Source organism: Lithobates pipiens, unplaced genomic scaffold (genome assembly GCF_037356315.1).
Source record: "Lithobates pipiens isolate NorthernLeopardFrog02 unplaced genomic scaffold, aLitPip1_a1.2 Scaffold_8, whole genome shotgun sequence".
Taxonomy (NCBI): Eukaryota; Metazoa; Chordata; class Amphibia; order Anura; family Ranidae; genus Lithobates; species Lithobates pipiens.
The window spans coordinates 240,947,773-240,960,647 of NW_027507903.1; the positions used below are offsets into that span (position 1 = coordinate 240,947,773).

The window sequence follows — 12,875 nt, forward strand, 5'->3', positions numbered from 1 at the left end:
ATCACACCAAAGTCCGTTCGTTTAGAATGCGGTGACGTATAACAAGTATGACAGGACTAGAAAAAGGAAGTTCAATAGCCAGTAGTCAATAGCTGCCCTTGCGTCGTTTTTGGTCCGTCGGAATAGCATACAGAGAGCGTTTTTCCTGATAGGAATTGATTCCGTCGGAAAGATTTAAAACATGTTCTATTTCTAGGTCGTCAGAATTTTTAAAAAAAAAGTCAGTTGAAGCCCACACACGATCGGAATATCCGATGAAATTATTCCGTCTGACCTTTTCTGCTGGAAAGTCAGTTTGTGTGTACGTGGCATTATACTTACCTAAACTATATTTATGTTCTATTACTGAGGCCTCCCACCCTTCATCCAATTGCTAGACCAACTGCCACCCATTCAACTGATTAATGTTCATCCCTAAAAAAAGCTATTCCAACATTAAATTATATTATTAAAATAAATACTGTTATTTGTGTATTGTTCTATTGGCCAAATGTTGCAGCTATCTTTGTTGTCAACAGTATTGTCACACCAAAAAAAAAACAAAAAAAAAACAAAAACAAAAAAACAAGCTAACTAAATTCTGAAGTACTTTCAAATGACATCCGTCAAGTTAATAAATGTACTGAGAATTTTGTACAAATGCATACAAACGTGTATTGAAGATCTACTAATGTATGCTCAGCTTTAAAAAGTACATCTAAAGATCAAGCTCTTTTTGGTGAGCATGGTGAGACTGCATTATGGGCACGGTGAGACTGCATTATGGGCACGGTGAGGCTGTGATTATGGGCACGGTGAGACAGCATTATGGGCACGGTGAGACAACATTATGGGCATGGTGAGGCTGCCATTATAGGCACGGCAAGGCTGCAATTATGGGCATGGTGAGACAGTATTATGGGCATGGTGAGGCTTTGATTATAGGCACGGCAAGGCTGCGATTATGAGCATGGCGAGACTGCCATTATAGGCATGGCGAGGCGGCGATTATGGGCACAGTGAGACAGCATTATGGACATGGTGAGGCTGCGATTATGGGCATGTGAGACTGCAATTATGGGCATGGTGATGCTGCGATTATGGGCATGGTGATGCTGCGATTATGGGCATGGTGAGACTGCATTATAGGAACAGTGAGGCTGCGATTATTGGCACGGTAAGTCTGAGATTATAGGCATGGTGAGACTGCATTATGGGCACAGTAAGGCTGCGATTATGGGCACGGTAAGGCTGAGATTATGCGCACGGTGAGGCTGAGTTTATGACGTGTGACGTCCTAGCCATGCCCCGCTATGTCCGGCTTCGGCTTTTGCGGAAATACAAGAAAGCTAATTATTGTAAGCACCCCCAACCAGTGGTAAATGGTTTGTCTCTACACTCTAACTGATGATGCATGTTGCTGGAGAGCGTGTTCATTTGAAAAAACAACAGACATACTGGCTGGATCACCAGAAGAAAGAAAGGCAAAAAAAAGGGAAATTAACACAGCCTTCACAGCTAAGAATTGGTAAGTTGCGATATAATAAATCTTTGCTTTTGGATTTAATACCACTTAAATCTTATAATAATTCATTTTAAATAACTTAAAATGAAAACATTAGGCAGAATGACATCTCAGTGAATGTTTTCCATCTAGAAGGATAGCAGAATAAAGGACATTCCCGGACTTCCTCACAGTACCCTGGTAAACAGTAAAAGCATTTCACAAGCTATGAATTTTTTTTCCGTACACTTCAGCAAAGCATGCAGCTGGTATTGGCCATTCCTCGCTCGTGCGCTGCTGCGGTTTTAAAGGTCAGTTACTGGTGTGCATTGTCACAGCACTGTGGGAAAGTAGCGTAGGAGCTGTCTGTACGGCTACTTGAGGGATTTCAGTATTCCACATACGTTATTACTCTCCTCAAACCCTCTTCATCACTTTGAATGACAGTTTGAGTTTGAAAATGGGATAGACCAAAGACCAAAAAGATGAATACAGAAGGGAGAAAAAAAAGTCTTTCATGCCACATGGATTGCTTATGAAATTCCAGTGGTTTTGACACAGGGTAAGAGTCCAAATTTGGAACAAGACCAAACATATTGTTTTTCTCAACCTAAAATGACCTTAGCTAATAGGAGGAGAGAGTGGATAAAGCAGCTGCTCACTTTAGTGCAACCATGGTGTAGTGACAGAAACCATTCTCGGATACAGTAATCAGCAATAATGATAATAATCTCCACTAGAAAGAAAAATCATGGACAAGTTACCTGGTTTAACCCTTTCATTCTCAGAAAAGAAAGGCTTGGAGTCAAAGCTCAAGATGACTGATTATGTTTCTTTAAATAACAGGGATTTAGGTTAGTTCCAAAGTTATGCAACACTACAGTATACATCCTGTATTCTAATGAAAATAATGCAACATGTTTTAACTACAAGTACAGGTTATTTTAGGATTCTGTTGCTACCTCTTAAGTCTCTCTTCTTACTGAGGGCTGTTGGTATTATCACTCCATGATAATCAGAATTATATGAATATTGGAAATACACCTAGCCAGGGGCGTTGCTAGGTCTACAAAAGATCTGGGGCTAGAGCCCATAGCAGCGTAGTAAAGAAAGTAATACGCTTGGGCATGCATACACATGTATATACGGTAATATATGTGTGTGTATATCCCCAGAGAGCCCCCCACTTACATCAGGGTCCCCAGAGAGCCCCCCCCCCTTCATCAGGGTCCTCAGAGAGCCCCCTCTTACATCAGGATCCCCAGAGAGCCTCCTCCTTACATCAGGATCCCCAGAGGGCCTCCCCCTTACATCAGGGTCCGCAGAGAGCCCCCCACTTACATCAGGGTCCCCAGAGATCCCCCCTTACATTAGGGTCCCCAGAGAGCCTCCCCCTTAAATCAGGGTCCCCAGAGAGCCCCCCACTTACATCAGGGTTCCCTGAGAGCCCCTCTTACATTAGTGTCCCCAGAGAGCCTCCCCTTTAAATCAGGGTCCCCAGACAGCCTTCCCCTTAAAATCAGGGTGCCCAAAAGAGCCCCCCACTTACATTAGGGTCTCCAGAGAACCTCCCCTCCCCCTGGGGACCCCTGCAGAGACTCTGGGCTATAGTCCCAAAAGCCACCCCCTAGCGATGCCACTGCACCTAGCCTATTTCAATGGGTAAAGGATGAGAGATCACTCATACTGGTTGTGTCATCTGTACATGCTCAAACTGCTTCATATAGAGTATATAAGCCTGTCAAAGTAATTTGATTGTCACAAAGCTACACACCTCAGCAATGGCTGCTGGTAGTCATAAAAACAAGGCAGGTGTATTACTTCACTGTAATGCTACTGACAGGAGAAAAGATTGCACCATCAATGTGGACCAATGCTGTTAGCCCCTCTCAGTGTTATATAGTGCCATACCAAGAAAATGTTTTATTGAGTACACACCTACACTGCATCATTCAGCTTAATATGAAAATGTTGTTCTTTTAAGTTCTTGTGTAGATGAGGCTTTAGATTCAAGGAAGCAAAAATACTTTCTTAGCACCGCCATCATGATAAAAAGTTGCACATACCTATGATGGGTACAGTAATATAGAGCAGTGTTTCTTAACCTTTTTTCAGTCAAGGCACCCTTTAAAAATGATGGACGATCTCGAGGCACCCTTAACAATTATCGACAATTGAAGCACCAATAAAAATTATGGACAGTCTCGAGGCACCCCATTCTAAAATGTAAATAACTATTCTAATAGTTTTACATAATGCAGCAACAGCCACACAAGTAGGACACCCAACATTAGAGGTGATTTATTCTTCCAAAGCAAATACACTTTTGCAAACTGGTGCTGACAAGTATTCCAATGTTTCTCTTCTCCCCCAGTTTTTCTCCATCACTCATCTAATGTAACCCCAATGCTGATTGTGAGAGGCAGGGGTGGGTCAAACAAGGATGCTGTGCAGGCGGCTGAAATCCTCCATATCAACTGATGATGTCATTGACAGGAAGGCTCTACAACAGGGATATGCAATTAGTCAACCTCCAGCTGTTGTAGAACTACAAGTCCCATGAGGCATAGCAAGATTTTGACAGCCACAAGCATGAAACCCAGAGGCAGAGCATGATGGGACTTGTAGTTTTGCAACAGCTGGAGGTCCACTAATTGCATATCCCTGATCTACAAGGTTGTAATGGTGCACAATGAAAACCTGTGGCTTTGTGTAACTAAAAGGCAGGCTTCATCCACACACCGGTCTGTATGCAATTTTTGGCCAGTTTTTTTACATCTTGCCAAGGCACCCCCCAAGAAGAAACCTCACAGTGCCCTGGTTGAAAAAAGCTGATTTAGACGATCAGCAGGTCCTGTGAAACCTGATTATCTAAAATTGCCCATTAAAAAAAGCAGTATTAGAGTCCATTCACACAGGGGTGACTTTGGATCCAACTTGAAGTCGCCCCAGTCGCCTCAAGTTGGGCGACATGATAAAATCAATGTAAGTGAATGAAAGCCGACTTTAGAAAAGGTTCCTGTACTACTTCAATCCATCTTCTAGACGACTTGTACCCATTGATTTCAATGGAAGTTACCTCCAATTTGGATCCCCTGTCTTAACTGAAGCAACTTTCCAGGAAGTAAAAATAATTTTCTAGGCAAACCCCTCCCTCCCACAGAGCTGATTATTATGTGATTGGCCACTGGCAAAGTGCCCTGTCCTGGAGGCAACTTCAAGTTGCGTTGTAAGTTGCCCCAAGTCGTGCTGTGAGTCATACTCAAGTCGTGTCCAAGTTGCCTCCCAAAGTCGCGCTGGAAGTCGCGTTGCCCCTGTGTGAATGGACTCTTAAGAGACATGGAGACAGAAAGACATGCAATAATGACATTTATTACCATTTCGGCTTGCTAAAGTGAGATCACTAAAAGGTGATTGACCAGCGTACTGATAGTTTCACATACAGCTAGGGCTAATGTAACTTATGCACACCCATCAATAGTTGACTGCTTGAAGAATTTTTAATGTAGAAATTTTGACTGAAATGTTTAAAGAAAATGTTTTACAAATGCCTGGATGTTTAAAATACCTTGCCCTATACTGCTCCATTTCTTGACATATTTATGTCTGAGGGCCATGCATATTTATACACACACATATTCCAGTCCTCTTCCAGACAACTTACAACCATCATCTTGGATTTCATAACACAAAATATCAAAGTGATAGGCTTTTGTTAAACGAAGTAATGATTGATGCCATACATCTTTTCTGCTGCTGCTACAGTTTACTAACTACTCGTTAAATTAAGATAATGACCTTATCAAAACCATAAGAAAGATAGGTCATAAACTGAGACAAAATAACCAGACGTGCCATAAAAGACCAACAAGAATCTGTAACCACACAGGCAGACAAGCATATTTCTTTGATGTTTGGCAGAAAATGTAAATATCTGTAATAAACAAAATGATTGTCTTGCATTAAATCACAGACCACAAATCTAGATTTTAGTCAACACTGCCACATTCTTTTTGCTCCCTCGCTGCTCTTTTCTCTCTGGGAAGCTAAGTGACATGTCTGCTATTTCCAAGTATGGGGCAGCATCTGACTGGCACTACTTACTCCCATGTGATAGTGCCGGTGTTTGGCATTTGGCTGCTGAGGTATCCTGTGCTGCCACATGGGGATAAAGAGAGAATCTGCAGATTTCCATCAATTCCAGCCCTGCTTAAGCAACTAATGCTTAAATTAGCCATACACGGCTTGATTTTCTCTCTTTTAGCCCATGGGCTGAATGAGAGAAGATCATTTGATTCCCCCTTTCATGCTAAACAGCATGAATGGAGGAATCTCCACTTTCACCTACCGTATGCCTAAATACTATGGTGCTGTCAAACTAACTGCATTTGATATGATGCAATCAATTTTTGGCCAATAGTTTTCCACCAGGACCAACAAAAAATTTAAATAGATTTTTTTTGAGCTGGGTGATGATTGCAGGCCGTACCCTCAATGTCGTTCAATGCAGCAGGATCAGTTGAAATTCAAGCTGTCTAAGGCCAGATAGACCGGGCTGCTTCTCTTCACAATCATGGGAAAAGTAGATTCTGGGGAAGAAAGGGTATGAACCTGGGGTACCAGCAACAAATCCTGATCACATATCTAATGCCCTGTACACACGGTCGTACATTCCGACCACGGATTTTGGCCGACACTTGTGTTGCATGCACACAGTTGGACAAAGTTGTTTGGAAAATCCAATCATTCTGAACACGGTGATGTTCATTGCGTACAACGGGACTACGTAGAGGCCAGTAGCCAATAGCTTTTGTCTCGTAATTTATTCTGAGCATGCGTGGCACGTTGTCCGTCGGAATTCTCTACAAACGATCGGAAAAAGTCCAAGCGGATTTTGTGGTCGGAAAATTTTAGATCCTGCTCTCAAACTTTTTCCATCTGAGTTTCTGACGGAAAAAGTCTGATAGAGCCCACACACGATCGGATTTTCCAACAACATAATCCGATCAGTCCATTTCCGTCTGAATTTACGACCGTGTGCACAGGGCATTAGATTTAATGAATAACAATAGAGTACAGCCCAAGTTCCTGTAGTTTGTGTCTTGTAGTAGGATACAATATATATAATGATGGATTTTCTTTCAAAATTTGTATAATGGCATTTATCACACAACAGGCCTTTAATACCTGTGATTACTACTGAAGACAAATAACCATAAACCTGTTGTTGTTTGGTTATATTTCATGTGGGGTACTAGCAATAGTAAACCCATTTTAAATACAATACTCACATATAAACTCCAAAATCCTTAAAGTCAGATAGAAATGATTAAAGTTTTATTTCTCATTACAATAGTAGTCTTCATAAAACTCTAAGGAACTGTTTGGTCTTAAAATGTGTGCTGTATTTTAGGAGGTACAGATGTCTAGATAGTGCTCTCTGTTCAAAGACAAGCACTAGCAGCCCTTGCAGCATCACCATTCCCTGCCTTATGATGAAAGTATTTATGATGTGTGCCTGGCATATTGCCTGCTATGTAACTGCATTGTGGCTTATCGAGGCACATATTCCAAAGAGGGTTTATACTGTAGGATTATACTCACATTGTTGTGCATGCTTGCAAAGGTCAACTAATGCCGCATACACACGAACAAACTTTCCGTCAGAAAAGGTCTAACTGAATAATTCCGTCAGATATTACGATAGTGTATGGGCTTCATCTGACTTTTTTCTTCAAAAATTCAAACGAACCTAGAAATAGAACGTTTCAAATCTGTTCGACTGAATAAATTTCTATCAGGAAAACCGTTCGCCTGTATGCTGGTTCCGACAGACCAAATACGATGCAAGGGCAGCTATTGGCTACTGGCTATTGAACTTCCTTTTCTAGTCCCGTCGTACGTCATCACATTCAAAACAAACAGATTTTGGTCCGTTCGTGTGTGGGCAAGTCCGTTCGGTCGGAAGTCCGTTGGAGCTCCAGCAGGAAGACCATCTGACCTTTTCAGCCGGAAAGTCCGGTTGTGTGTACACAGCATAATGCAACCCAACAACCTAAGGCAATAGAATACTAACTCTGAGGAGCAAAAAAATATAGCAAACAATCAGAATCTTCATGATCTGACTTCAGTAAATTCTGACTGGCTGCACTTAAGAACTAACACTCTTCTTTATTACAAAAACCTATAAGATATGCTTTATTTGATTTTTAAAGTGTCAATAAACCCCTATCATTAAAAACTTGCTGTATTGGCCTTACGCAGAGCCTGGGTACAACGGGCGATACATGCAACGTACTCTACTTACTCCAGGGGAGTGTCAATCTTAATCAGTAAGGCGGTACCCTGCACTGTACATCATGTGATCTCAGACCCTGGGGGAAGGTATCTGATTGTAGTTGCTGATATTGGCACATACAAGGTGGTCTTAGTTAATGTTTATATTCCACCTCCTTTCCAGATTCAGATTTTGTATGATATTTTGGGTAGATTGGCGCCCTATATGCACCTCCCTCTCCTAATTGCTGGGGATTTCAATGCCATACTCTCTACCGCTCTGGACTCCTCTAATGCGTCTAGAGTGGCATCGGCTGACCTTTCTGCCTGGGCGGCTACGGCTTCCCTGACAGAATTGTGGCGGTGGAAGAACCCTACTACTAGAGGTTACACGCATCTTTCCAAAACGCATAGATCCTCTTCGAGGATTGACTTGGCGTTCGCAAATGCATCAATGTTGCAGCTGGTGGGCGGAGCTACATATTTAGCGGGTGGTTTGTCGGATCATACGCCCCTGTCAATACATATTGGTCTCACCTCAGGCTCTAGGGGGGGGGGGGCTGGAGGCTCAACCCTGGCTGGCTGGAGGTGGAGGAGGTGTCCACTCAGGTTGCGCCACACTTTGGTAAGTATTGGGAGGATAATGTGGGAACTGCCGCCCCAACCGTGGTGTGGGATGCGTTTAAAGCTTGCATGCGCGGTCATTATATCTCGGCTATTAAGCAGGCACGCAGGTCTCATAATCAGAAAGAGCAGGAATTGCAGGACAGGGAGAGGGTGTGTGCCTTGGCACATGCTAATAGCCATTCGGATGTCACGTATGGTGAACTTCTGGAGGCGAGGCGTGTTTTGGCACTCCACTATACCGAATTAGCTCACACGTCTAGGACAAAGCTGGCTGAATCCCTGTTTGAGCGGGGGGACAAAAATGGCAAGTTGCTTGCTATGTTGGTAGCGGAACAGAGAGTTCAGACTAACATACCTTGCATTAAAAACGATCGGGGGGACATTCTCACAGATCCTGTGGCTATCTTGGACACTTTTGTGGAATTCTATAGAACCCTGTATTCTCCTCTCCCGGCTTACAGCTCCCTGGAGCTGGACGGGTTGTTGGCGTCCCTGGATGTCCCGGTGCTGTCTGAAAAGGACAGGGACATGTTGGACGCTGATATAACTGAGGAGGACATTGAGAGGGCCGTTAGGTCCTTCCCTTCACATAAGTCTCCGGGTCCCGATGGTTTTTGTGTTGAATGGTACCGGGCACATTTGGAGGACTTAGTACCCAGGCTAAAGTGTCTCTTTCACTACTGTATTGAACACAAGTGTCTTCCTGACTCCCTATTAGAGGCGCAGGTTATTCTACTGCCAAAGCCGGGTAAGGATCCCCTGTCATGTTCATCGTACAGGCCAATAGCACTGCTGAATCAAGATTTGAAAATCTTAACCAAAATTTTGGCTACCAGACTTTCCGAAGTCATCACTACCTTGGTGGACATAGATCAGACGGGATTTATTCCGCAGAAGTCTACGGATACCAACTTGCGCAGGCTGTTTACTCATCTGCAGGTCGAACATGACAGGACGGGCGAGAGAGTAGTGGTCTCCCTTGACATGGCTAAGGCCTTTGATTCTGTAGACTGGCAGTATATGCTAGCGGTTCTGCGGCACATGGGTTTTGGGGAGGTTTTTGTTACTTGGATTTCTCTACTTTATAGCAACCCTCGGGCGGTTATCAAAATAGGTGCCTTGATCTCCTCTCAGTTTAGAGTGGGCAGGGGCACGCGTCAAGGGTGCCCGCTGTCTCCATCCTTATTTGCGTTGGCGATAGAGCCCTTGGCTATAGCTTTGCGGAGGTCCCCTGAGGTTGGAGCTTTGGAGGTGGGGGGTATCAAGGAATGCTTAGCGTTGTATGCGGATGACATGCTTCTGTTTCTGCGGGATGCAGGGCCTTCCTTGGAGGCTGTGTTTAGGGTGCTTGACACCTTTGCCACATACTCCGGGCTTCGGGTTAATTGGGAGAAGTCAAACGTTATGGCTATTGACGGGGGGGCTCGTGCTTTGGCGACCACTAAGGTCCCCATTGCATGGGTGCAGGAGTTCAGGTATTTGGGTGTGAGGGTGTCCCCAAGAGTAGGTGACTATATGTCTCTCAATCTTCTTCCATTGCTGGCCAGGGTGAAGGTACAACTGGATGCATGGAAACATTTGCCGCTGTCCCTGATTGGTAGGGTTAACCTACTGAAAATGAAAGTTTTACCAGTGTTTTTATACTTTTTGCGAAACACGCCAGTTTGGATCCCCTGCTCCTTTTTCAGAAGGGTGAACAGTCTGTTCAGTTCGTTTTTGTGGGCCGCTGCACATCCCAGGATAAGTCTCCGTGTTTTACAGGAGCCCTGGGGTCAAGGTGGCTTGGCCTTACCGGCTCTTTTTAAGTATTTCATAGCTGGACAGATGGTGGTCGCCAGGAGATGGCTAACAAGGGATGATGGGGACTCCGCCACGGTACTAGAGGCAGCCCTTATGGGCTCGTATGAGTGTTTATCCTACTTGGTGTATAGGGGTCCAGGGGCCTCTCCTTCCCTGACAGTCTCCATGCGAGTAACGGTGTGAGCTTGGGACAGGGCGCAAGTCTTGATGAAGAACAGAGGGGGGTGCTGGTCGCCGGATGCCCCTCTCTGGTTTAATCCCAGGCTGCCGCATTTTGGTGCGATTCCTGACCCGGTGATATGGGCCAGGGTTGGCTTCAAACAACTTGCGCACATAGTGGGGGGGACTAGGCTATACACTTTTGATCAACTGAAAACGAAATACAATCTACCGAACTGGTATTTTTTTCGCTACCTCCAGTTGAGACACGCCTTCCTCACCCAGTTCGGTTCTGCTGCTTTGGAGCTGGGTGTGTCTCCCCTGGAGAGGGTGCTGCGGACGGGGGACCTTTTGAAGCCCTTGTCCGCGGTCTACAAAGAGCTGTTCGTTGATAGACCCAGTGTGGTACAAAAATGTAGGGATACATGGGGCGCTTTGGTGACAGACTTTGGGGGGGAGGACTGGGACGACATGTGGGCCTATCCTTTCCAGACTCTGGTGTCGGCCAGAGATAGACTTATTCAATATAAAATTCTATACAGGGTACACTACACACCTGCAAGGCTAGCTGGAATGTATGGTACGGGTGCGGCGGGGTGCTGGAGGTGTACGGAGGACCGAGCTGGCTTTGACCATATATTTTGGCAGTGCCCACAGATTAGGGACTTTTGGAGGGGAGTGACGGACACCATTCAAACAGTCCTCTTGGTGCCGATTCCTCTTACGGTCGCGGTTTGTTTGCTGGGGATGGTGGAGGAGTTGGCTCCTAGAAGGGCACAAAGAACTATGATATCTCTGTCTTTGTTCTATGCGCGTAAAGCCATCCTGCTATACTGGAAAAGGCCTGAACCACCTACTGTGTCCTATTGGAAAAGCCTGATTAACAAAGCACTTCCGCTTTACAAGGCCACGTACCTTAGTAGGGGATGCTCCAAAAAATTTGAGAAAGTTTGGCAGGGCTGGCTAGACGCCAAAGATACTTTGAATTAGTTTGCTGAGTGGGGAGTGGACTCCTGGATAGCCAATGGGTGCACGGGGCAGATTGATGCTATGAGCTCTATGGGTCTTTCTGTTATGCATTCAGAGTCAGGGTGCATCGTTACTTTTTGGGGAGCCAGTTTTTCTCTGTGGGATACGGCTGATGAATATGTTCTGTGATTTGTAATTGACTGGGGGGCTGCACAGGGGTATGGGTGGGAGGGGGGGGGGGGGGGGGTTTGGGTCATATGTTTGTATGTGTTGTTTGTGTTGGAAAACTGTTAATAAAAATAAATTTACAAAAAAAAAAAACTTGCTGTATTACATGCTGTTCATACTCAATCAGTCTCTATGGGATTCATTTTGTGTATTCTGCTACAAACCTTTTTGATCCTGCTGTTCACTGTCCCTCCATCCGTGTCTGTGTCCTCACTGCAGCCTGACATTGTGTAGACCAGACATTTATACATCTACTGAGCATGCTCCAGTTTCAGTTTACTTCTAAGCTGTTAATTTTCTCATTTTCCTTATTTATGTAGCCTACATCACTATAGAGTCACACGTTTGTGTATACACTCCAGAAAAATGATCCACATACTTAAAGAGAAGGGATAATGTAGACTAAACAGTGTGTGTGTAGTATCACTTTAGGGATGTCAATAGAATAATTACAGTCGCTTGGGGACACGATTGTATGGCTGTTTACAACTATTTAGAGACCCCATGGCCAACAGATTTTGGAGAAAAAAAAGAAACAGGACCAAGTGCACATGTTCATAAAATAATAGCATGATTTAAATATCATGTCATGGAATCCCCCTGACCCACTGATACTCACTTTGCTTGTGCTTCCCCACCACCACACTGTCACAGCAAGTGAAATTATCCAGTGTTTTGAGTTTAGGGAGCACGTAAACATCATCTAGGCCTGAGCACTGTCACTTAATGGGAGAATGTCATCACCACGCCACTTGACATTGGGGATTCTGGTGCCAGCTGCAACAAAGAAAGGAGCAATGGGGTGGGGGGAGAGCACTGGCAAGGTATCAACGGGATAGGAGGAAGCCCTTTACACAGACATTGCCAGTTTGCCCTTAAATTGGTTGTAGACATATAAGGTTTTTCTTTATCGAAATGCATTCTCTTCATTAACCCCTTCACGCTGACGTAACACATATATGCGTGGGCTTATTTCCGTAGGGATGCATATACGCGCATCTCCCTTTGTGCTAGCAGCGCGCCACACAGTGCACTCCCAGCACAGAGACCAGGGTCTCACTAAGAGCCCTGGGCCCTCTACTAATGATCGGGACCCGGACCCCCCTATTCCGGGTCACCTGATCACTGTGGTAGCCTTTGATTGGCTACCACAGTGATCAGTCATTGTGAAGCCTGCTCCTGTTTAGTTTCTTTCTGTAAATGGAGAAGAAAGATGCAATGTATCTTTCTCTTTCCTTGCAGAATGTAAAAAAATTTTGCAAAAAAATTAAAATTAAATAAATAATACAAAAATACAGAAAAAATACCTAGATCAAGGTTTGATCTAGGTCAG

The 12,875-nt window shown here is 44.4% G+C and overlaps 1 protein-coding gene across 1 annotated transcript in view; it reads right to left on the bottom strand.

Moving 5' to 3' along the window:
* Nucleotides 1-12,875, bottom strand: part of LGR5 (leucine rich repeat containing G protein-coupled receptor 5) — a 223,327-nt gene that overhangs the window by 102,608 nt on the left and 107,844 nt on the right. The gene's annotated exons all lie outside the window — the stretch shown is intronic.